Source organism: Symphalangus syndactylus, chromosome 17 (assembly GCF_028878055.3).
Source record: "Symphalangus syndactylus isolate Jambi chromosome 17, NHGRI_mSymSyn1-v2.1_pri, whole genome shotgun sequence".
In the NCBI taxonomy this organism is placed as follows: Eukaryota; Metazoa; Chordata; class Mammalia; order Primates; family Hylobatidae; genus Symphalangus; species Symphalangus syndactylus.
Genome location: NC_072439.2, coordinates 31,077,144 through 31,101,133, shown reverse-complemented (window position 1 = coordinate 31,101,133; position 23,990 = coordinate 31,077,144). Strand labels below are relative to the sequence as shown.

The window sequence follows — 23,990 nt, the reverse complement described above, 5'->3', positions numbered from 1 at the left end:
TTTGCATTTTTTCAAAATAGATGTCTTCCATAAATGAAAAATATGCAGCTCTCTGGCTAGAACACATAGCATTTTAGCGTTGGAAAGAACCTTAGAAATCATGCAGTCTAACCCCCCGTCACTTCAAAGATGGGGAGACGGAGGCTTAGAAAGGTCATAATGTCGGTGGAAAGCTAAGATCACATTTTCTCAATCCCAGTCCAGATAGCGGAGTGGAAAAAAACAAGGGACTTGGATTCGGTACGCTGAGTACTCTCCTGGTTTTGCTATATGCCAGTGCTGAGGGAAATTGCTCAACCTTTCAAGGCTGTCCCTGTGCAGGAACGGATTAAACTATATGCTTTCTGAAGTCACCTGCAGCTCTTAAGACTTTATACTATCTCTACCAGACTATACTGCCTCTGATAATAGCAATCATTATGCTTAAAATTATACTGAAAATAGAAAAACAATAGATTATGCACTTACTTGCACAAGTTTTTACTGTCTCCAACCCCACCAATGCTTTCAAATTCTTCCTAGCAATGAAAGGCCTATTTAAAAAAAAGATTGTGCATAAAACATGTTATCCCAGAAGTTAAAACTACAGGATTCTCATAAAAAATGGTTGTGTATCTTTGATGTACAGCTCATGTAAAATAAAAAGTTTTAAAGTATGGGAAACTGATTTTTGGCTTCAATAATAAATACCAAGAATTCTTGGTGAAATAGGAAACTCTAGTTCCGAACTATACAGAGACTGAAACTGTAGTTCCAAGCAGCACAGTCAGGTTTTTCTGAGAAACTCCCAGGGCTGTTTTGGAAAGCAGAGGATGCTCAGGGGAAGCTTGGGCGCGTCCCAGGCAAAGTCTGGTGGTTGTTGTCCTGGGTTCACCACAGTGCCCTCCACGTCGCTCTGTAGTTATGGTGTGGCTTCTCACTCCAGCACAAGGATGTCCGTGGGTCTGAAGACGGTGGCAAAGCCTGAACCTCAACTGAATGCAGTCCACCATCAACAATCCCATCTATGCCATTTGAGGAATTACATGAGGTCATTTGTTTTCATTGTCACCACAATTTTAGACATTAATAAAATATGCATCCATCTTCCATTTATTGCCAGTAACTTAAAAAATCCAGTGTATATACTTGACACTATACTAAATTAGTGATTTAAACTCAAATGCCACACTGAATAAAACCACATGATTAGTGGTTTAAACTGCCTGACAAAAAGTTGAGAATTTTTTTCAAAAGACATATTTGGCATTAGAGAGACATGAGATAAATATCACCATGTCAGAAAGGGTGGCTCATTGGTGAACATATATGTGTTTGTTACGTTGAGAGTGGCATGTTCTTTGATAATTTTTACTATGAAGTATTCTAGGCAATTTTAAATGGTGGCACTAAAAAGAAAGTAGTGGGCACTGAACAGATGGGTTGAATTAAGAACAGGTTTAATGCCAAGTTCAGTCATGTCTGAATGGTGAAAAGAGGTATTCATTTAAAGGCTTGTTATTATTTTTTAGAAAAAAAATCAGCTAATTTTTTCCTCCTTCTTCTTTCCTTTTTGACAACAAAAGCCATTTAAATAACTGTAATACACAGAGTCTAAAGGATTCTTAGAAAATGTAAAATGAAATAGCTTTATCTATAAGCAAATAGGGAGTTGAAAATAAATTTAAAAGGAGAAAAAGTTTGTTTTAGTAAAAATGAACAATTTTGTTAAGCCTGAAATCTAATAGAATGTTATGAAGACTAGTTTTGAGCCCTAAATGATGATTTTTAGGGGTAAATTTAATTTTAATGAACAATGGCATCTACTTTTAGGAGAAACTGTATTGAAGCCAAAATGATGTATTTAAGCATCAAATAACTATTGCAAAATAAAAGTTTGAGTTAATTGTAATGAATCCGAAACATATGTTTTAGCTCTCCCTTAAATATAACAGCTCTGTAAATTTTAAAAAATGTTCTTCGTAAATATGATTTGTATCAGGACAAACCTCAAGTATTTGAAAATAATTAAAGCTGTTTGACAAACTTAGAATTGACCGGACAAACTGAAAATTAGAATATATATTGGAAAGGAGAAGAGGCATTGTTGTATCTGTTTGCACAGGAAGAATAAAAGTGGTCTGTTAAAAAGGTGCATTGCTGTTTAATCAGAAGATTTTGGTTCTGATATTAATTGTCCAAACAAGTCACAATCTCTGTGGGTCTTACTTCTGCTCATCTGTACACCTGGTGGGTGAAATGATATCCTGGTCTCTTTCACATGGAAATTTCTGAAATACAGCTGAACAAATGAGATAACATATATGGAAACAATTTATAGAACATATAACATGAGACTACTATGGTAACATAATTTCCTTAAGCATAGAAATCATTTAGTTATGTACTTAATAGTACTTAGTACAGTGGAAGTCAACAAATAGCTAATTAATAAAGGTTACTCAATGAATAAGTGTGTTTCCTTCAAAATCAAAAAATAAATGGGGCCGGGCGCGGTGGCTCACGCTTGTAATCCCAGCACTTTGGGAGGCTGAGGCGGGCGGATCACGAGGTCAGGAGATCGAGACCACGGTGAAACCCCGTCTCTACTAAAAATACAAAAAAAAATTAGCCGGGCGTGGTGTCGGGCGCCTGTAGTCCCAGCTACTCGGAGAGGCTGAGGCAGGAGAATGGGGTGAACCCGGGAGGCGGAGCTTGCAGTGAGCCGAGATTGCGCCACTGCACTCCAGCCTAGGCGACAGAGTGAGACTCCGTCTCAAAAAATAAATAAGTAAATAAATAAATAAATGGATAACTATGTAGTCATATATAAATATTAAATAAGTATAATAGCAGCTTTTGCATTTGAAATAACTTCTACAGCTATTATTTCTGTAGGTGAATAAGCAAATGGAGTGGGGACCGCACCAGCATCTTAAAAGACATATGTACCTTCTTAGCTGTCTTGCTTTTGTAAGACAAAACATGAGGGATTGACTTTGTGCTGCCCTGGAAAGAGTATTAAGGTATGAGTTTGATTCATTCTTTTCCTGTGCAGACTAGATGAGAAGCTTAGCTTCTTCATGTTTCTCCTTATATCATAGACTGTGTCACTCCAGAGGGGACCATCTGCTCATCAGCCTAGAAAATCTCTGAAAGACTTTCCCAGGCCAATCAATACCATTTCTAAGCATAATTGGTTGCTTATGAAGCTGCTCATCCACAAGCTATTAGTGTCAGAGACGTTCTACTTTTCTGTTTGTATCTTCATGCCATCAAAAACAGAACCTTTCACTAAACTATAATTTTGAGCTCATTGTCTGTCCACTTTCTGAGATTATCAGATAACTTTGGCAGAAAGGAGATAGAGACTTCCTGCTTCAGACAAAATTTGCCCTATACAAAGCTGGTTTCTCACTTGCTGGTATCCTTGCCTGGCATCAATACCCATGAACTGGATTTCAGTGCTTGCTATCTCAGGATTTTCAACCCTGTAGCCTGACTCGACTAGCTCTTCATGTCACATGCTTTTAGCTTGAACTCTTTTTTTGGGAACCAGTGCTAACTTACTGCAGCTTCCTCTTGATCCAAAGGTCACACATTGCCCCAATCTGATCAACAATGCTCTACATATATGTCCTGAGTGTTACACACTCTGTAAATAGATGCATCACTGCATAAACTACAGCTATATATATATATATCAAGAAACTGGATCATGCAGATACAATCCTTTTAAACATTTCACAGAAATTTAGAATTATTATAAATAAAACTGTCCCTAAATAAGGTAGATACCTAATTTTTAAACCAATTGAGGTTTAAATATTTCTTGTCATTTCCATTTGGGGACATACATAAAGTTCCAGACAAAGAGGAAAACTAGATGCTCAGCAAGTGAGTGGGTGCAAACTTAATTTATAGTGATAGGAATGGCAGAAAGAACGCTTGAAAATATTAAAAGTAGAACCAGTTTCAAGGGATATGTTTCTTCTTAGTGTGCATTACAGCATTGCTTGTAGTAACAAAATACTTGGACGTAACAAATGTCCAACAATATGAGGCTGCTTCAGTAAATTACAGTAAGATTATACAATGGAATATCATGTGCTACTAAACCTGAAGCAGCTGAAGAACAATATCAGGGAAAGATAATCACAATGTTTTGGTGAGTCAAAATAAAATCAGGTTGTGAAAAATATATTTTTATGCTTTACACTTCACATTATATATTTTAAAATTGATCCCAAACACATGCACTGAAAAGAGACTGGAAGGATATTAACCAAAATACTAATGGGATTTATCTGAGATTGTGAGGATTTTTATATCCTTCTTTTTGCACTTTTGGATTTTTAATTTTTTAACAAAAAAACATGTATCTCCTATGATTTAAAGAAAAAGGAGAAAAAGAATATTTTTTCTTCTGATTTTGGAGAGGGGCGATAAGAAAGGTTTAATTCCCTTCATAGTCATTTAATACTGGTCTTCACAATTCTGCCATGCTTATTCAACAGCCAGTCAAATGTAGTATTTGGCTCTACAGATAACTATGAAAGTTTTGGGTCGAGTTAGGTATAAACTGTCAGTGCAAGTTTCATATTAAACTAGCTGTGCCTATTAGACATAAAAACCTCTTCCACTGACATATATAAGCACACTCCAAATCTGCTTGGGATACCTGGCTGTGTTTTTCCTGTTGAGGATTGCACACATTTAGCAAATATAATCCATAAACCATTATTGGCTTCCAATGTGTTCGTCTCTCTTTGTAAGTCTTGATACTCCAGGGATGTCTCCACTGAGGTGGTCTGTATCTCTGCATACTGGCCGCTCGTTAATCCAGCTCCTGTTATCTGACACAGTTGTGAATTTAGACCCAACTGTAAATGTCAAGTGCATTCATTATCTCTAGTGCCCCAATGTACCTAAAGTACCAGCTGGAAGTCCTGCCTTCTGTGCCAGACTCTAGCTGCAAGAGGGACTACATGAAATAAGGTCAAAACTGTGAAGCCCTGTTACGTGTTTGGCAGGGACACGCTCTTCTAGGAATAACTTACAATCACTCTGATACTGGGCCACAGTATTCACAGCCTAACTGGGGCTACGTTTGGGTGACATATAAGCTTGTATTAGATGGATAAAAATGAACACTGAAATACTGTACCGTATAATTTATCCAATGCATTAACAACCCCCACTATTATCCTCCACCTTCTATGCCCTGATACACACAAAGGGCAAATTTTTAACCGATTGTGATGTCCACTTAGTAAGCCAAAAGAAAACACAATGTGGCATCTCCAAGGATGAATATAAAATTACTGTAAAGGCTGTGAAAGAGAAAATAATTATAAAAATGGTTGCAGCACAGAGTAGTTAAACCAGATACTTATGGGTCATAAACCTGTAAACATTTTAACACTGTCCTTAAAACTATGACTTAAATCTTGATGGCTCTGGAAAGGATATTGTGTGCCAAAGTATATTTGTGCCTGTGCTAGTTAAAAATCATAATATAAAAATGAGGCACCTAAAATCTTCAATTGTTAAACTTTTTAAGTCTATTGAATAAAGAGATTTAAAAAAACCACTCAGTAGTTACTCATCAGAATTCCCAGGCACTTTGGTTCCCTGTAAAGTCTTTACACTAATTTTTATCGTGGTGTAAAATTTACTTTGGCTACAAATGAGTATACACCTAGAGATGCTGTTGGATGAATGTGAGATTGAGAGGCTCTTATGTGCAGGCATAGGGGAGACACATCAGTGGGGTTGCAAGTAAGAGGTTCAACATGTGGGCTAACCAGAGCCAAACCTGTAAGACTTGTTTATTAGAACATGTGAGAAGAGAACTCAGCTTCTCAAGTACATAAGAGTGAGGTCAAGTCAGGAAACAATTCCACTTATGCAGGACATCACAGCAGTGCTAATGGCCCACCACACTCAGTGATGTGATAGCTTGGTGTATTGGTTCATTTTCATGCTGCTGATAAAGACATACTTCGAAACTGGGAACAAAAAGAGGCTTAATTGCACTTACAGTTCCACATGGCTGGAGAGGTGTCAGAATCATGGCAGGAGGTGAAAGCCACTTTTTATATGGTGGTGGCAAGAGAAAAATGAGGAAGAAGCAAAAGCGGAAACTCCTGATAAACCCATTAGATCTTGTGAGACTTATTCACCATCACAAGAATAGCATGAGAAAGCCCGGCCCCCATGATTCAATTACCTCCCCCGGGCCCCTCCCACAACATGTGGGAATTCTGGGAGATAAAATTCAAGTTGAGATTTGGGTGGGGACACAGCCAAACCATCTCATTCTGCCCCTGGCCCCTCCAAATCTTATGTCCTGACATTTCAAAACTAATCATGCCTTCCCAACAGTTCCCCAAAATCTTAACTCATTTCAGCATTAACCCAAAAATCCAGTCGAAAGTCTCATATGAGACAAGGCAAGTCCCTTCTACCTATGAGCCTGTAAAATCAAAAGCAAGCTAGTTACTTCCTAGATACAATGGAGGTACAGGTATTGGGTAAATACAGCCATTCCAAAAGAGAGATAGGCCAACACAAAGGGGTTACAGGGCCCATGCAAGTCTGAAATTCAGTGAGACAGTCAAATTTTAAAGCTCCAAAATGATCTCCTTTGACTCCAGGTCTCACATCCAGATCACACTGATGCAAGAGATGGGTTCCCATGGTCTTGGGCAGCTCCGCCCCTACGGCTTTGTAGGATTCAGCCCTCACCCAGCTGCTTTCACAGGCTGGCATTGAGTGTCTGCAGCTTTTCCAGCAACACAGTGCAAGCTGTCAGTGGATCTACCATTCTGGGGTCTGAAAGATGGTAGCCCTCTTCTCATTGCTCCACTAGGCAGTGCCCCCTAGGAACTCTGTGTGGGGGCTTCAAACCCACATTTTCCTTCCTTCTGGATTGCCCTAGCAAAGGTTCTCCATGAGGGCCCTGCCCCTGCAGCAAACTTTTGCCTGGGCATCCATACATTTTCTGAAATCCAGTCGGATGTTCCCAAACCTCAGTTCTTGACTTCTGTGCAACCTAAGGCTCAACCCCACATGGAAGCTGTCAAGGCTTGGGGCTTCCACCCTCTAAAGCCATGGCCTGAGCTCTACATTGGGCCCTTCAGCCACAGCTGGAATGGCTGGGACACAGGGTACCAAGTCCTTAGGCTGCACACAGCACAAGGACCCTGGGCCTGGCTCATGAAACCACTTTTTCCTCCTGGGCCTCTGGGCCTGTGGTGGGAGGGGCTGCCATGAAGGTCTCTGACATGGCCTGGAGACATTTTCCCGATGGTCTTGAGGATTAACATTAGGCTCCTTGCTACTCAAGCAAATTTCTGCATCTGGCTTGAATTTCTCCTAAAAAAAAAAAAAATGGATTTTTCTCTTCTGCTGCGTTGTTAGGCTGCAAAGTTTCTGAACTTTTATGCTCTGTTTCCCTTTTAAAACAGAATGCTTTTAACAGCACCCAAGTCACCTTTTGAATGCTTTGCTGCTTAGAAATTTCTTCTGCCAGATACCCTAAATCATCTCTCTCGAGTTCAAAGTTCCACAACTCTCTAGGACACGGCAAAATGCCACCAGTCTGTTTGCTAAAACATAACAAAAGTCACCTTTTCTCCAGTTCCCAATAAGTTCCTCATCTCCGTCAGACAAACCACCTCAGCCTGGACCTCATTGTTCATATCAACATTTTTGTCAAAGCCATTCAACAAGTCTCTAAGAGGTTCCAAGATTTCCCACATTTTCCTGTCTTCTTCTGAGCCCTGCAAACTGTTCCAACCTCTGCCTGTTACCCAGTTCCAAAGTTGCTTCCACATTTTCAGGTATATTTTCAGCAATGGCCCACTCTACTAGTACCAACTTACTGTACTAGTCTGTTTTCACACTGCTGATAAAGACATAATCAAAACTGTGGACAAAAAGAGGTTTAATTAGACTTACAGTTCCACACTGGTGAGGCCTCAGAATCATGGTGAGAGGTGAAAGGCACTTCTTACATGGTGGCAGCAAGGGAAAAATGAGGAAGAAGCAAAAGTGGAAACCCCTGATAAACCCATCAGAACTCGTGAGACTTATTCACGATCATGAGAATAGCTTGGGAAATACTGGCCCCCATGATTCCATTACCTCCCCCTGGGCCCTTCCCACAACATGGGGGAATTCTGGGAGATACAATTCAAGTTGAGATTTGGGTGGAGACACAGCCACACCATATTACTTGGGATGCTTTCTTAGATGATGTGAATCACTGTTATACTATAAGAATTATTTTGTTATTGTTAGTGACTTTTTGATGCTGTCTTGAGTTTTTCTTAATTCTTTTGAATATGTTTCCAGAAATTCTAGCTTTGACAATGTGCTACAAAGTGCAGCAGGCTGAAGTCAGTGGAAGCTGGGCAGTGAAGCTTACCTCCCATAGCCTCTGGCCTCGTGATGTCACAGAATCCTTAGGGTATTGCTTTTCCAGCCAGAAACCTCTGTGGCTAGCAGCACCTTTGCCCAAGTTTTGCTCTGGCCCACTGGCCTTGTTCTGCCCACTTGGCCTGGCAGGCTGTGCTCAGGAGTGCTAATGGCCTGGATCCCACTCCTGCCAAGGGTGAGCTAGGCGTAGAGCCATGAGGGATGTGTAAGCAAGCACGGGGTCCGGCCACTGTGCACAGCCAGGCATGCCAGCTGCAGCAGGGTGGGCAGCTCCAGGCACCAGCACAGGCGCCATCTCTATGTGAGGCTACAGCTGGACCAGGTATACTGCAAGCATCTTCCACTGCAGGCACTGGGGAAGCTTGGAGACACTAGGAACTGCAGAGCCCCAAAGATGGTGTCACAGCCCTGGCTCGGGGATCCGCTAGGTCTGGGTTCCCCAAGGGGCCACAGCTCTTCTCTCCTCATCACCCACAATGTGGTGAACAGGGGCCATGTTTCAGCCCTGTCTGTGTTACAGCTCTTTCAGTCCTGCCATTTGGTGGGCCCTAAGTTCTTGTCCCATGTCCAGGAAGAATGAGGTATGTGGACAACTGGAGGGTGAGCAAGGTAGAGAGGAGCTTTACTGAGCAACAGAGCAGCTCTCAGGAGATCTGAAGTGGGTAGCTCCTTTCCACAGGCAGGTCGTTCCAGTGAGTGTCCAGCTCTCAGCAGACAGGAGACCCATAATTGTTAGCTCCTTTCTGCAGGCAGGTTGTCCCCATAAGTGGGGGTTACCCTAAGTGGATAGCTCCTTCCCGCAGCTGATAGTCCTGACATCTGTGTGAGCCTGAATGAGTCTGGGTTTTTCTTGTGCTCAGAAGGGAGGGAGCGTGTGTTGATTGGTCCACAGGTGGCCATGGGCAGCCCATAAAAAACACCATAAGCTCTTACTCTGGCCTTAGACTCCATCTGGAACTGGCAGCCTGGCCCTCAGGCTTCAGGCAGTCAGTGGCTTGAAGGTGGGGTTTCACCAGGGACCCACCCCGTTCCATCCAGGAACCTGTCTGCCTCCCACTGTCAACATGTGGTCCATGGTGCCTAGGCTGTTTGTGCTGAGGGGCACCTGCAGGCCCACTGCTGAGCTGCCCTCACCCTGCACCTGGCCTCCCTCCCACACTCATGGATGCCCAGAGGGGGCCAAGATGGCAGGGGGTATGTGGGGGGGTAGTGTGTCAGTGCCACCCCAAGTGTTTACACACCCACCAGGTTGCGACAGCACTCAGGCTTGGCCATAACTTTGCTCCAAAATCAGATCAGGCACCAGGAGAAGCCAGGGAGCAGGAGCAGGCCCTTCGAAGCCTGCGGGGGCAGGATGGCTTTCTGGGCCTCTGAATGCACAGGGATGCCCAGGTCTGGTGCTGTGGCTAGGAGGCTGCAACTGCGCCTGAGAGTGCAGGGATCCTGCCCTGCCATTTTGGTGGCAGATGGGGCTCCCATCCGTTCCCAGCTCCCACCAGCCCTGTGGAGCATAACCCCAGCTGTGGCTTCCCAGCTGCACCTGGCATCTTTGCAGGGGCCACTCCAGATGGGCCGCTGCTGCCATCAGTGAGTGTGTTGTCAAGGCATGTGTTACCATGCCTTACGGAGGCTTCTTGAGTGACAGGCAAACTGCTGCTTAAACATAAGTCTTTCACCCAGAAAAAGATATGCACAAGCACTTTCTGCCATTTGTCACCTCTTCTCTGCAACAGTCCTCCCTGCTGACACTCTCTCTCTCTCTCTCTGTCTCTCTCTCTCTCCAAATTGAAGAATCTCTATATTTTTTCTGCAAAAAGCTTTACAAATTCACTTGTAAGAACTCCTTTATTAGGCTACATAAATGACTAAAACAAAAGACTAGCTTTTGAATTTGATTTCTCTGTTCTTCATTCTAAATGGGTTTAAACAGGGGTGATAGAACTCTTGAAATAACACCTGCAAAATATAGTCTTCAATACATCACTGACCAACATGGCCCAGGAACACATTTTCAAAGACTTCTTTACAGTATTCAAGGCCCAAATATCTGTACTTAATATACTCATTCCTTATTCAGAAATGGAATTTTAGCAATGTCTCCTCACAAACCAAAATTGAATACTTTTAATCCCTTTCTCTTGAAGTGGAATTACAAATAAAGACCTTACAGAATATGTCAGGAATAGCTTGAAATTTATGTCATTGAAATTTAAACATCTATACTTTCAGATTATTTTTGTTTCCCAAATCATCATGTCATCATTTTTTCCCCTTCTTCACCCAGATAGCCTTTAATCTTTGCCCCAAATTCAGTCCCTGTTCCCACTTATACTGAAGCTATTACTTAGAAAGTATTGAATATATCTGACATTTAAACTCCTCCAATATACCGCCATATATGTTTCCTCCGCCAGGAGCCTAGAGGTTTGTGTTAAAATACAGCTTGAGGTATAGAAATTATTGTAAAGAAAAGAAAGTCATTTCTCTTTTTTTGCAAGAAACAGTTGATCTAGATGTAAAAAGACTATGCAAGCTATTGTCTTTTCTTCTCTGTAATTTTTGAACCTGTTTAATGTAAAGGACCCTCAGAGGAGATGACCCATTCGGCTGTTTTGCTAAGACAAAGGCCATTGCTTTGATAGCCCAGATAGTTGATGATTTTAACCCATATCAAATTCAGGTCTGTTTGAATAGACTTCATTTGGGCAAGTTTTAAGAGTCCCTTACAGTGGGCTCAGGATTATACAGCTTTATAAAAATCCTGTAGCAAAGAGGGACCTTAGAGATTACCCAGCCTGCCTGATTCTCGAAGTGAGGAGAGGAAAATATAGAAAAGGTAAAGGGACAGCTTAAGATCATAAAGCCATTTTGGGTAGAGCAAGAGCTAAAATCCAGGCAATTTCATCCCTAGTTTAGAGTTTATTTCATATAATGCGTTCATTCCATATAGCTAGATCTGCACCCTTAGTCTTAAGCTAACTAGCTCTGCAAAATAAAATGCCAAGAGAAGTGGGAAATGGAGAAACAAAAGTGGAGGCAGAACTTTTAGAGAGCTGGAAAGAAAGAAAGAAAATTTTTCAAATTCCTCTGTGAAACATACAGGTCATGAGTTAGTAATTGTTTTTTTGTAAATTGCCAGATAGAAAATATTTTTGGCTTTGCAGGCCATATGGTCTCCACCACAATGGCTTTTTTTTTTTTTTTAATACAAAAGCATCTCTAGATGATACACAAATAAATGGGTGTGATTATTTTCTAATCACTTTATTTACTAAAACAGGCAGTAAATCAGAATTTGCCAACCTTCAAAATACATCCTTGTGGCTCCAATGATGAGAGAGGGAGGAAACAAAAAAAAAAGGCAAGGAACTTAAAAGGAAGTCAAGTTATGTTTACCTCAAAGGGTTGTTCTGAGGATTAAGTGAGTTAACACATGTAAAATACTCAGAGCAATCCTTGGCATCTAATAAGTGATAAAATGATGGCTGTTAGTTTTATTGCTTTTGTCAATTCGGGGTGGTGGTGGCTACACCCACACAAATGCCTATGGGATCATTTGACATTTTCCAGGATAAAATAGAAAAGGGAAGAAGCTACCAAGGCCCACATTCTCCTTCCACCCATTACTAGAACCATTTCACATTCCAAATTATCAGGCCCCCTCCATTATTCTATTTAATTTCAACATCAATAACATTTTCCCTGTTGGCAGAGGTAATAAATTGAAGCTTTCTGAAAGGAAGGAGGAATTTATCAGTACATAGATCCAACTGGCAAAAATTTTGCTAATTTGTTGTGATAATTCTGAAATACTTACCAAGTTGACATGTTAAGTACTAAATGGAAATGCATTCACTTAGAAAACTCTATTCTGTCAACAGACAGTTATTCTCTATATTCTTAACTTATTCAATATAAGAACTAGATTAATCATCTAATTGACTAGGTCTTAGTATATTTAAAAGTACAACCTGAAAGTTCATTTATTCAACAAACATTGAATGTTCTCCATATGCCTGATGCTGTTCTAGATGTTGGAGAGAAAGCAGTAAAAAGTAAAAAAGAAATCTCTGACTCACAAAATTTACATTATGACCATATCAAAAATAACAATAAGCTCCATTAAATACCTCAGTAAGTATCTACTCAACACAAATTAAAGATTAACAGAAGGAAAAGAATAAAAGTAAATGGACAACTCTTGCTTTTCAAATCTCTTTTCCTCTTTTATTCTCTCTTCTTTCTTCTTTTCTTCCTTTCTTCCTACACTTGCCCTTCCACTCCTCCTTTCCACTTCATCTCCTCCTCTTCCTCATCCTTCTCGTCTTTCCTCTTTATCTTTTTTTGTTCCTTTTTCTTCTTTCTTTTTTCTTGAACTACTGCCATTTTTTCAGTCAGAAGTCACATTGGCATGAACATTTTAATTTAAATTAGCATTTTCTAAGTTTTCTAATTTCTTATCAATGAAACTATTTTTTAATGAAGCATTTCCAAAACACTACTTTCTTATGCTGTTTTCAAGATAAAATAGCAAATGTATTCTAAGACCTTCTGTCTTATTTTCTCATTGTAGACTTTTCTTCCAAAAAAGTTCCTTTCTTCTCTCCAAGTGAAATTGCTAAGATCAAAGTTCACTTTTAGATCAAAGCTAAAAGACTGATTGAATTATTTTTCCTCGTATGTATGAGCCTACTTAAAGTCAGAATCTTAGACTTGAAATTTTTAAATACTACCCTCTACTGGCTAATTCTATTGATTGAAAATTCAAATGCAGTAGAAATTAATATTTTGGGCCATCTTAAGGATGAATGGCTAGTTTAATTAGATGATCTTTAAGTTAAGGTGGGGTGATATTTTTTTAAATTTTCATTTTATTTTATTATATTTTAAGTTCTGAGGTACATGTGCAGAACGTGCAGGTTTGTTACATAGGTATACATGTGCCATGGTGGTTTGCTGCACCCATCAACCCGTCATCTACACTAGGTATTTCTCCTAATGCTATCCCTCCTCTAGCCCCCCACCCCCCGACAGGCCCCGGTGTGTGGGATGATATGTTTTAATAGTGGAATTCATAACACAGTTTCTTTAGAAGGCAGTTAGTTTTTGTCAGACAACTTGTCAGACATTTGGTTTCACATCCCAGACATTTGTCAGACAACTTGGTTTCACATCCCACATCCAACTTTTACCAGTGCATGATGTTGAGCCATTCAATTAAACTCTTGGAACCTCAATTTTCTCATCTGTAAACCAGTTATGACAATACATATCCCATAGGTTTGTTGAGAAATAAGTGTATATATGTGTATTAGTCTGTTTTTATGCTACTGATAAAGACATACCTGAGACTGGAAAGAAAAAGAGGTTTAATGGACTTACAGTTCCACATGGCTGGGGAGGCTTCACCATCATGGTGGAAGGCACGGAGGAGCAAATCACGTCTTATATGGATGGCAGCAGGCCAAGAGAGAGAACTTGTGCAGGGGAACTCCTCTTTGTAAAACCATCCGATCATGTGAAATTTATTCACTATCACAAGAACAGCACGAGAAAGACCCACTCCCATGATTCAATTACCTCCCACTGGGTTCCTCCCATGACACACAGGAATTGTGGGAGTTACAATTCAAGATGAGATTTAGGGGAGACACAGCCCAACCATATCAGTCTGATACCTTGTTCTGTATAGGGTACAAATATTCAGTAAATGAAAATCTGTATTAATTGTAGTATTTATACTGTGTTCCTTTCATAATGCCTAAGACAATCTCACATGAAAGGCTCTCAGTAAAAGAATGGATATACTGTAATGAACTGGTTCAAAAATGCTGGTGTTGTCTTAATGTCTTTTTTTTCATTTTTCTGAATATTTTCCTTTTCAGTTATTTTAAAAGTAAACATTATTTTTAAAAAATAAAATGAAACAAAACAAAACAAACATTTCAAATGTACTCACTTATAGGACTAACAGTAAGATATCACCAAGAATGTATATTTGCAAGAGGTAGGAGCTGAAATCTCTTATTAAGTCAACCCTTTAGGCATCATTTGTTTATTTTAGTATTTATTTCAGAGATTGATTCCCAAATAGAAAGGATATATAATAATCCAAATTATATATAGCTGTATACTTTTATCCAAAAAATCATATCTCCTGATGTGATTTAGATATTTGTCCCCTCCAAATCTCATGTTGAAATGTGACCCCCAGCATTGGAGGTGGGCCCTAGTGGGAGGTGTCTGGGTAGTAAGGCAGATCCCTCATGAATAATTTGGTGCTCTCCCAACAGTAATGAGTGAGTTCTCACTCTATTAGTTTACACAAGAGCTGTTTGTTGAAAAGAGTCTGATGCCGCCCTCCTCTCCCTCTTGCTTCCTCTTTTGCCAGGTTATATGCCTGCTCCCCCCTCACCTTCCACTATGAGTAAAATCTTCCTGAGACCTCAGCAGAAGCAGATGCTGGCACCATGCGTCTTGTATAGCACACAGAACTGTGAGTGAATATAAACATATTTTCTTGTTTTTTTTTTTTTTTTTTTTTTTTTTTTTGAGACAGAGTTTCACTCTTGTTGCCCAGGCTGGAGTGCAATGGCGCAATCTCAGCTCCCTGCAACCTCTGCCTCCCGGGTTCAAGCGATTCTCCTGCCTCAGCCTCCCAAGTAGCTGGGATTACAGGCATGAAACACCACGCCCGGCTAATTTTGTATTTTTAGTAGAGACGGGGTTTCTCCATGTTGGTCAGGCTGGTCTCAAACTCCCGACCTTAGGTGATCCGCCCGCCTCGGCCTCCCAAAGTGCTGGGATTACAGGTGTGAGCCACGGTGCCCAGCCAACATATTTTCTTTATTAATTAACCAGCCTCAGGTATTTCTTTATAGTAACGTAAAACAGACTCACGCATCTCCAAAAACAATCTTTTGGTTGAAAAGTCAAATTTCCTTTTCACAATTAAAGAGTAGAGATCCTGACTCCGTTTTCCAATCTTACTGGAAAGAACTGGCAGGTTAGACATCATGAATGAGTTAAGTTTTACAGTCCACCACATAGAACAAATGTTTGGGTTGCCTCAGAATTAATATTAACATGCCCTAATGGGCCCTAGAGAAATTCCTGGTATTTTCATAGATTAAGAAGACCTTAGAAACAATGGGCTGAATTTACAGACAACTGAAACCTGGATAACAATCGGGAAGATGTATAAAATAGTTCTATTTTCTTCTTTCTTAAATTTCCAGATGAATATGCTAAAAAGCAAGGGCAGTTCTGAGCAGGACTAAAGAAACCACATTTTTATTTTTTAACAAAAGAAGTAATACATCATGGCCAAAAAGAATCCTCCTCTAGCAGTTTAATTACCATGTCTGCATTGGCAGAGAATAACATGTTTGGGAAACTGTCAATATTGCAATGGAAAGCAATTAATCATACTTCAGAAAATTCAACATCTATGAAAATCTGCCTGTCATTACCAACGACAACCTAACCAGACTTCAGTTTGTTTGAAAATCTGTAACAACTATTTTGCATTTTGGGTGATGAGAGGGAATTTAGAAAGTTTTTTTTTTTTTGAAATGGAGTCTCACTCTGTCGCCAGGCTGGAGTGCAGTGGCGAGATCTCGGCTCACTGCAAGCTCCACCTCCAGGCTTCAAGCGATTCTCCTTCCTCATCCTCCCGAGTAGCTGGGACTACAGGCGTGTGCCACCACACCCAGCTAATTTTTGTATTTTTACTAGAGATAGGGTTTCACCACACTGGCCAGGATTATCTCGATCTCGACCTCGTGTTCCGCCCGCCTCGGCCTCCCAAAGTGTTGGGATTATAGGCGTGAGCCACCGCACCTGGCCAGAAATATTTTTTATAGCTGACAAAGAGCAGGTTGATGTGGAAAATAAAAATAAACATAGTTCCTGGTCATATGCAACCGTAATTAACACGCATTTTGTTTGGCACGGTGTCTTGGAGAAGTCCTTTCATTTACAGATGTTAACTGATTCCCAGAGAGGGAAACTAACCTGTTAGAGGTCATTATTGATAGTTCGTAGCATCAGGATGGAATTCTGAACATTTCTTATTAACTATTATCATTGTTAAATTATTTTTTAAAAACTTATTTCATAGAGAGCCTAAACATACATATATTTTTTTGATATTTGCTTCTTAGAGAAACACTCTCAGCACTTACTTTTACCCTAATCAATGGAGAATTCATTGAATAAAAGAGGAAATAGAACATTAAAACCCTGATTAGAATTTGCACAAAGCAACATATTTCATTTTCATTATTTTTTTTTGTAAACCAGAATTATAATGAAAAAAAATGAAAACCTGAGAAAATCATACCAGGTGATCAATACATTCTCTTCCTGAAGGCCGAATCCACATAGAAAGACAAAGAAGTTGTTTGGTAAGCGTGGACTCAAAGTGAGGAAAGTAAGCTGAGAGATTTAGAGTCTGAGGTTAGTAACTAATGATAACCTCAGGTACGCCTTTGAATGGGCCAGATACTAGCGGTTTCTCCTCTGAACAATATAAGAGAAATCCCTGAAAAGAAGATAACTTGTTTTGATCAAAATAGATACCAATAGATACCAAGTGTTCATTTCTTTCAGAATTCTTTATTGGGTATTGCTACTACTGTTTACTACTAGTTATTACCACTACTACTGCTGTCACACGATGACTAGCTACCAATTTTTTAAGCAGACAATACATCAGATGCTGCACATCTATTATTACATTCAATCTATATGACAGTTGTAGGGAAGGGTATTATCCTCCAGGGGTTAAGTAAAATAGTGGAAATTTGGAGTAAGAGGGCAGCATGGTCCTTAATTTACCATCTGGAAAGGAGACCAAATTGACTCAAGTACCAGAAACTCAAGTATCCTTTAACTCGAGAGTCATGCACACAGTTTTAGTGCAATTACTGAGGGAGGTGCAGATCATAAAGACTATTACCTTGGAAGTTGATTGTTAACAGTATCCTACTATCATTAGCAGTAAAGGAGCAATTATCACAGTTAATAAAACCACATTAAAATATGTGACAGATAAAGAAAGCACAATAGGATAAATTTAATGGGCTATATTTCTTGCCAAATTTTATATTGGGTGTTAGATTATTTATAGGACACATGTTCTAGGAAAACAAATGTTTAAAGTGGAAATGAGCAAATCTAAAGACATTTGCTTATTTGAAGCACTGTGGTTTTACGTTATTCCAGTAATTTATAGCTCCTAGAAAATATGTTGTTTTTTTCTCTTAAAGCATATATGACCCTCTAACTATATTTTTACATAGCACTATTTTAATTTACAAATATAAATTTCCATTGTAATTTAAAATAAACTACTTTTGTAATATTAGTGAAAAGTGTAAGTTTGTTCCACGTTATCTCTCTCTGCCCCGCAGAACCCCACTCTCTGTTCTTTCATACCTCCCTGTGATAACCAGCCCTCACTCTCTAGACCATATTCCTTCTACAGGATGCTCTGTTATTTGCAGCCCCATGCCACTTCAGCTGTTGCATCTGTGAGTTTCATGCTGTTATTGATTCATCTTTCCCTACCCTTGGCTCTTACTATTTCCATTCCCATATACTATACTGGGGAATCCAAGTGATACTGTGATTTTAATGTGAGTTTTGAAGTTGAGTTTATCCAAATGAAAGTCTCAGGTTGAAAGCCCTGCTTAATTACTTATCAAGTATACGACATTCAGCTGTGAACTTTTCTGAACCTTGAGTTTCTCATCTATAAAATAAGGATAATAATAGCTGTTATGTAGGACTGTTGTGAGGATCAAATTAGAGTCTACAATGTGCCAGGTGCCCTGCCTGATACAGAGCAGGTGCTCCAAAATAAGTAGCTAATAAGGGTGCTGGAGGAGAAGCCCCTTGATCTGGAAGGCAGGAGAAGTGTTGCCTCTTACCGAGAGCCCCTGGTACTCTATACTGGTCTAGGCTGGCAGCTGTCTCTGTTCTCCTTCCTGGGTTATTCTTACTTAACTGTATCAGAAGTCTCCAGCCTGGTGGTGTTTCTCCAACTTAAGTATGCATACCTTAACTCATAAGCTTGGTGAGAAGTATAGAATTGTGTCTCTCCCAGCCCCTAAGAAGAGATTCTGATTTCATTGCTTCTGAGGTAGGGTCCAGAAAGCCGTGTTTTTATCACAGTGCTTCTAGTTTCAAGCCAGGATTAGGGACCACTGTATTAAAAAGCACTGCCATGACCACAGGGTCACTGACGTCTCTAGTCACTCTCCACATTGGTCTTAAAGTTACAACAGGTCTAGGCTTAAGGCTGGTTTCTTTCCAGTCCTTTTTGGGTCCCTCTTCTTTCTCTTGCTTCTGGACCTAGCACGCTAGAAAGGGGCTATTTTTATTGTCATTTTGGTTTTTGATAGGATAAAAGAGTTGCTGGGTATAAATGCCTCTTGTAAGCTTTTCCCTGGTATCAAAATCCCTCTTTCTCTAGGACCATGGTTCTCAAAGTGTGGTCCTAACCAGCAGTATTGGCAGCAGCTGGAGATTTTTCAGAAATGCGGATTATCATGTTTGTTGGCCACATAAATGTCTCCTTTTGAGAAGTGTCTGTTCATATTTTTTGCCCAAACCATCATTCTCAGCAAACTAACACAGGAACAGAAAACCAAACCCCACATGTTCTCACTCATAAGTGGGAGTTGAACAATGAGAACACATGGACACAGAGAGGGGAACATCACACACTGGGGCCTGTCAGGGATCGGGGGGAAGGGGAGGGAGAGCATTAGGACAAATACCTAATGCATGTGGGGTTTAAAACCTAGATGACCGGTTGATGGGTGCAGCAAACCACCATGACACATGTATACCTATGTAACAAACCTGCGTGTTCTGCACATGTATCTCAGAACTTAAAGTATAATTAAAATAAATAAAAGCACATTTTTGAAGCTGAAAAAAATGAAATGCAGATTATCTGGTACTACCTTAGATTTACTGAATCAAAAACTCTGAAGGTGGGACCTTGCAAATTGATTTTTTTTTTTTTTTTTTTGAGACAGAGTCTCACTCTGTCGCCCAGGCTGGAGTGCAGTGGCCCGATCTCCACTCACTGCAAGCTCTGCCCCTCGGGTTCATGCCGTTCTCCTGCCTCAGCCTCCCGAGTAGCTGGGACTACAGGTGCCTGCCACCACGCCTGGCTAATTTTTTGTATTTTTCGTAGAGACGGGGTTTCACCGTGTTCGCCAGGGTGGTCTCGATCTCCTGACCTCGTGATCCACCCAGCTTGGCCTCCCAAAGTGCTGGGATTACAGGTGTGAGCCACCGCACTGGGCCAGCAATTTGAATTTTTTAATTAAACTTTTTATTTGGAAGTAACTATAGTTCACATGCACTTGTAAGAATTAACACAGAGAGATTTCCTGTACCCTTTCCTCAGTTTTCCCCAGTGGTAACATCTTGCAAAACCATAGTACAGTATCAAAACCAGGATACTGACATTGATATAGTCAAGATAGAGAACATTTTCATCCTTGCAAGTATTCCTTATGCTGTCCATTTATAGCCACACTCACTTCCTTTCTGCCTCCATCCCCTCCTTAACTCCTAGCAACCACTAATCTGTTCTCGAATCCTGTAATTTGTCATTTCAAGAACGTTATATAAATGGAATCATACTGTATGTAACCTTTTGTGATTTTTTTTTCCACTCAGCATAATTTTCTGGAGACTCAGCCAGGTTGCTGCATCAATAGTTTGTTCCTTTTTCTCGCTAAGGGTCCGTGGTATGGATGGATCCCAGTTTGTTTAACTGTTCACCTATTGAAGGACACCTGGGTTGTTTGTTTGACTATTACAAATAATGCTGATATAAACATTTGTGAACTCTTTGTGTGAATATAAGTCTTCATTTCTCTGAAATAAATGCCCAGGGGTACAATTGCTGGTATGGTAGTTGCATGTTTAGTTTTTGAAAGAATTTCCAAATGATCTTCCAGAGTGTCTGTGTCTGTTACATTACTGTTATATATACAAAGTCTGTTGGCATGGCTTTAACAGTTTAAATGAAGAATAGAAAATGTCACTTTTTTTTTTTTTTTTGAGATGGAGTCTGGCTCTGTTGCCCAGGCTGGAGTGCAGTGGCACGACTTCAGCTCACTGCAACCTCTGCCTCCTAGGTTCAAGAGATCCTACTGCCTCAGCCCCACTAGTAGCTGGGATTACAGGCACGTGTCACCATGCCCAGCCAATTTTTGTATTTTTAGTAGAGATGGGGGTTTCACCATGTTGGCCAGGCTGGTCTCAAACTCCTGACCTCAGGTTATCTACCTGCCTTGGCCTCCCAAAGTGCTAGGATTACAGGTGTGAGCCACCATGCCCAGCCTCACTTTTAGTCCTTTTCTTTTCCCTGTATATAAAAGAATTGTCTTAGGCACTGTCTATACACATAGAATCACCTCTATAACACAGTGTTATAATTTTTGCTTCAAGTGGCAAACATAATTTAGAAATCTCAAGATGACAGGAAGAGTCTATTGTGTTTATTCATACTTTGGCTTACCATGTTTTTTCTTCCTTTCTGATGTTCTAAGTTTTCTTCTTTTATTATTTTCTTTTTTAGAGAACTTCCTTTAATCATTCTTTGTAGTCTGTTAGAACTAAATTCTCTTAGTTTGTCTTCATCTGAGAATGTCTGGATTTTCTCTTTCATTCCTGACAGATATCTTCTGTGGATACAGGATTCTGGGTTTACATTCCTTTTATTTTCAACACCTGAAAAACATTGTGCCACTTCCTTCTGAACTCCAGGGTTTCTGATGAGAAATCTGCAGTTATTTGAATTACCCTTTCCTCTAGGTAGGTGTTTTTCTCTGGCTGCTATCAAGATAGTTGTCTTTTGCTTTTATAAGTTTAATTATAATGTAGTTTGGTATGAATTTCTTTGGGTTTGTCTTGTTTGAGATTCTTACCACATTTGGGGAGTTTCCAGGTATTATTTCTTTGAGTACCATTTCAGTTCCACCTTTTTTTCTCTCCTCTAGGACTCTGATGACCGAAAAGTTAGATCTTTTGTTATAGTTTCGTGGTTTCTGAGGTTCTGTTACTTTTTATTTTTAAGTTTCTTTCTGTTGTTCGGATTGTGTTATTTCTCTTGTTGTTTCAGTTCACTGAGTCTTTCCTCTGCCTCCTCCATCTGCTGTTGATCCCATCCATTGAGATTTTCTATTTGAGTTACTATAGTTTTCATTTCTAAAATTTCCATTTGTTTTTTTCTTTATTCCTTTATTATTTTGCTGGGAGTTGTTTTTTTCTGAGAGTTTCTATTTTTTTGCTGAGGCTTTCTATTTTTTCATTTTCTATTTCTTCAAGCATATTCTTAATTGCTCATGGAAACATTTTTATGATGGTTGCTTTAAAATCTTTCTAATATGTCAGTCGTATTGATGTTAGCATCTACTGATTGTCTTTTTCTTCGTTCAGTTGGAAATCTTCCCGATTCTTGATATGATGAGTGATTTTCAATTGAAACTTGAACTTTTAAAAAATTGTGTTATGAGACTTCGGATTTTATTTAAACCTCTGGTTTAGTTGGCTTTCTCTGATACTGCTGTGGCAGGGGAATAAGGAGGTGGTGTATCACCTTGTTTCTATAAGGTGGAAATAGAAGACCAGATTCTCCACCTGGCCTCCATTCAAAGAAGAGTGTTCCTTAGCACCGTGTAGGGGTGGGAGACTGCGTGATCTCCACTATACTGTGGTGAGGATGGCCTTGTTACTGCTGGGTAACAGGTGAAAGTCCTGACTGTACACTAGGCCTCCTCTGACATCACCTCAGGCAGGAAAGGGAAGGGTGCCTCATTGTTATAGCCAGGTGTTGGGGGAAGGCCAGGATTCCCATGTGATCTCCATTAACATGGGATGAGGACTCGTTACTGATTGGAGGGTAAGAAACTCCTGGCTCCCTACTAGGTCTTCTTTCACACCACCCAGCAGTGGGGTTGGGACGTCTCCTGACAGCCTCATTAGGACGGACGTCTAGGCTCCTCGCTCCAACTTTGCTGGCCAGTGAAGGTGAGGCTACCGTTTGTTTCTGTGGTGCTTAGCTGGAGTGAAGTTTGTATTTTCAGAAAGTTTTCTGCCTTGCTAGGCTGCCCCTTTCCTGGTCGTTCGGTTGGTTTTTTTTTTTGTTGTTTTTCTTTTTTTTTGTCTGAGACCATTGGCATTTCCTGGTTGCTGTTTTCTTTCATTCCATGTCTGGGATATATGAGGCAAAAAGAAAACCTAGGGAACTCACTATCCTGAGTGGTTCCTCAGGTCTCAAGGCTTTTGTCCATCTGACTTTTTCTCTTGACCTTTCAGAGTTGTCTTATGTGATTGACAGACATAAATGTCCAAGGCTTTTAGTTTACTACTTAGTGGGAGAAAGAGTGAAAAGCATTTCTGCTCCATCTTTCCAGAAGTGGAATTCACCCAGCCTGCATTTTAATAAGCCCTCCAGGTCATTCTGATGCTTACTAAATTCTCAAGAATCTTTGCTTTTATGTTTTTGTAACCACCTCCCTTCTACCACAGCTGTGGGGCAAAGGAATGAGCATCTGTGTGTTAACATGAAAAGTTTTGGGTCACTGTTACCATCTTAGCAGAAAAGCCTTTTCCTTATTTGTCAATCCCTTCATAAATCCCCTACTATAGTCATGTCTTATATCACTTTAATCTAAAGGTTTCAGATAGTTGCAGAAGGTGAATAGGACCACGATGTCTATGTCAGGGCTCAAGTTTAGACAGAGAGCACAGTCAAGAGTGGCTTTTGAGTGTAGTGACCTAGGCAGGAGTTTCTGGTTCATACTGAACATGAGAAAACAGGTTAAAAAAGTGTTGTTGTAATGTAGAAATTGTTCAGAAATGTGGCTGAGCCTTCTCAAGAACACAAGGATGAATGTGACAGTCATTTCCACTGGGAGTAGGTTTGCTTCATAATCCTTTCCTTCCCAGTAAGGGAAGATTGGGATTTAGCAGCAGCTGGGAGTCCCCTGGGGACTGTCTAGTCCCCTGTCTAGTTTGAGCAATGTTCCAGAAGATAAAAATGACTATCGTTAAATTGCCTTAATCCAGTCATTTAAAGAAGTTATTTATCAATATTATTAGATCAATAAGATTGCCCTAACAGCAACATGTTTTTACAGGTTATAATGCAACAGTTATTGTTGGAATCTTCTAAACTAATACTGTGTATGAATATAGTCCCTTTATTTTATTTATTTATTTATTTATTTATTTATTTACTGTTGGAGACAAAGTCTCACTCTGTCGCCCAGGCTGGAGTACAGTGGCATGATCGCATCTGACTGCAACCTCTTCTTCCCAAGTTCAAGCAATTCCTGTGCCTCAGCCTCCTGAGTAGCTGGGATTACAGGCGTGCACCACTACACCCAGCTAATTTTTTGTATTTTTAGTAGAATCAGGGTTTCACCATGTTGCCCAGGCTGGTCTTGAACTCCTGACCTCAAGTGATCTGCCCGCCTCAGCCTCCCAAAGTGCTGGGATTATAGGTGTGAACCACTACATCCAGGTAGCCC

General features: G+C 40.1%; 1 protein-coding gene across 1 annotated transcript in view; it reads left to right on the top strand.

Annotated features, from left to right (window-relative positions):
* The window catches only part of LOC134732827 (uncharacterized), a 243,876-nt gene that overhangs the window by 56,674 nt on the left and 163,212 nt on the right, over positions 1-23,990 (top strand). The gene's annotated exons all lie outside the window — the stretch shown is intronic.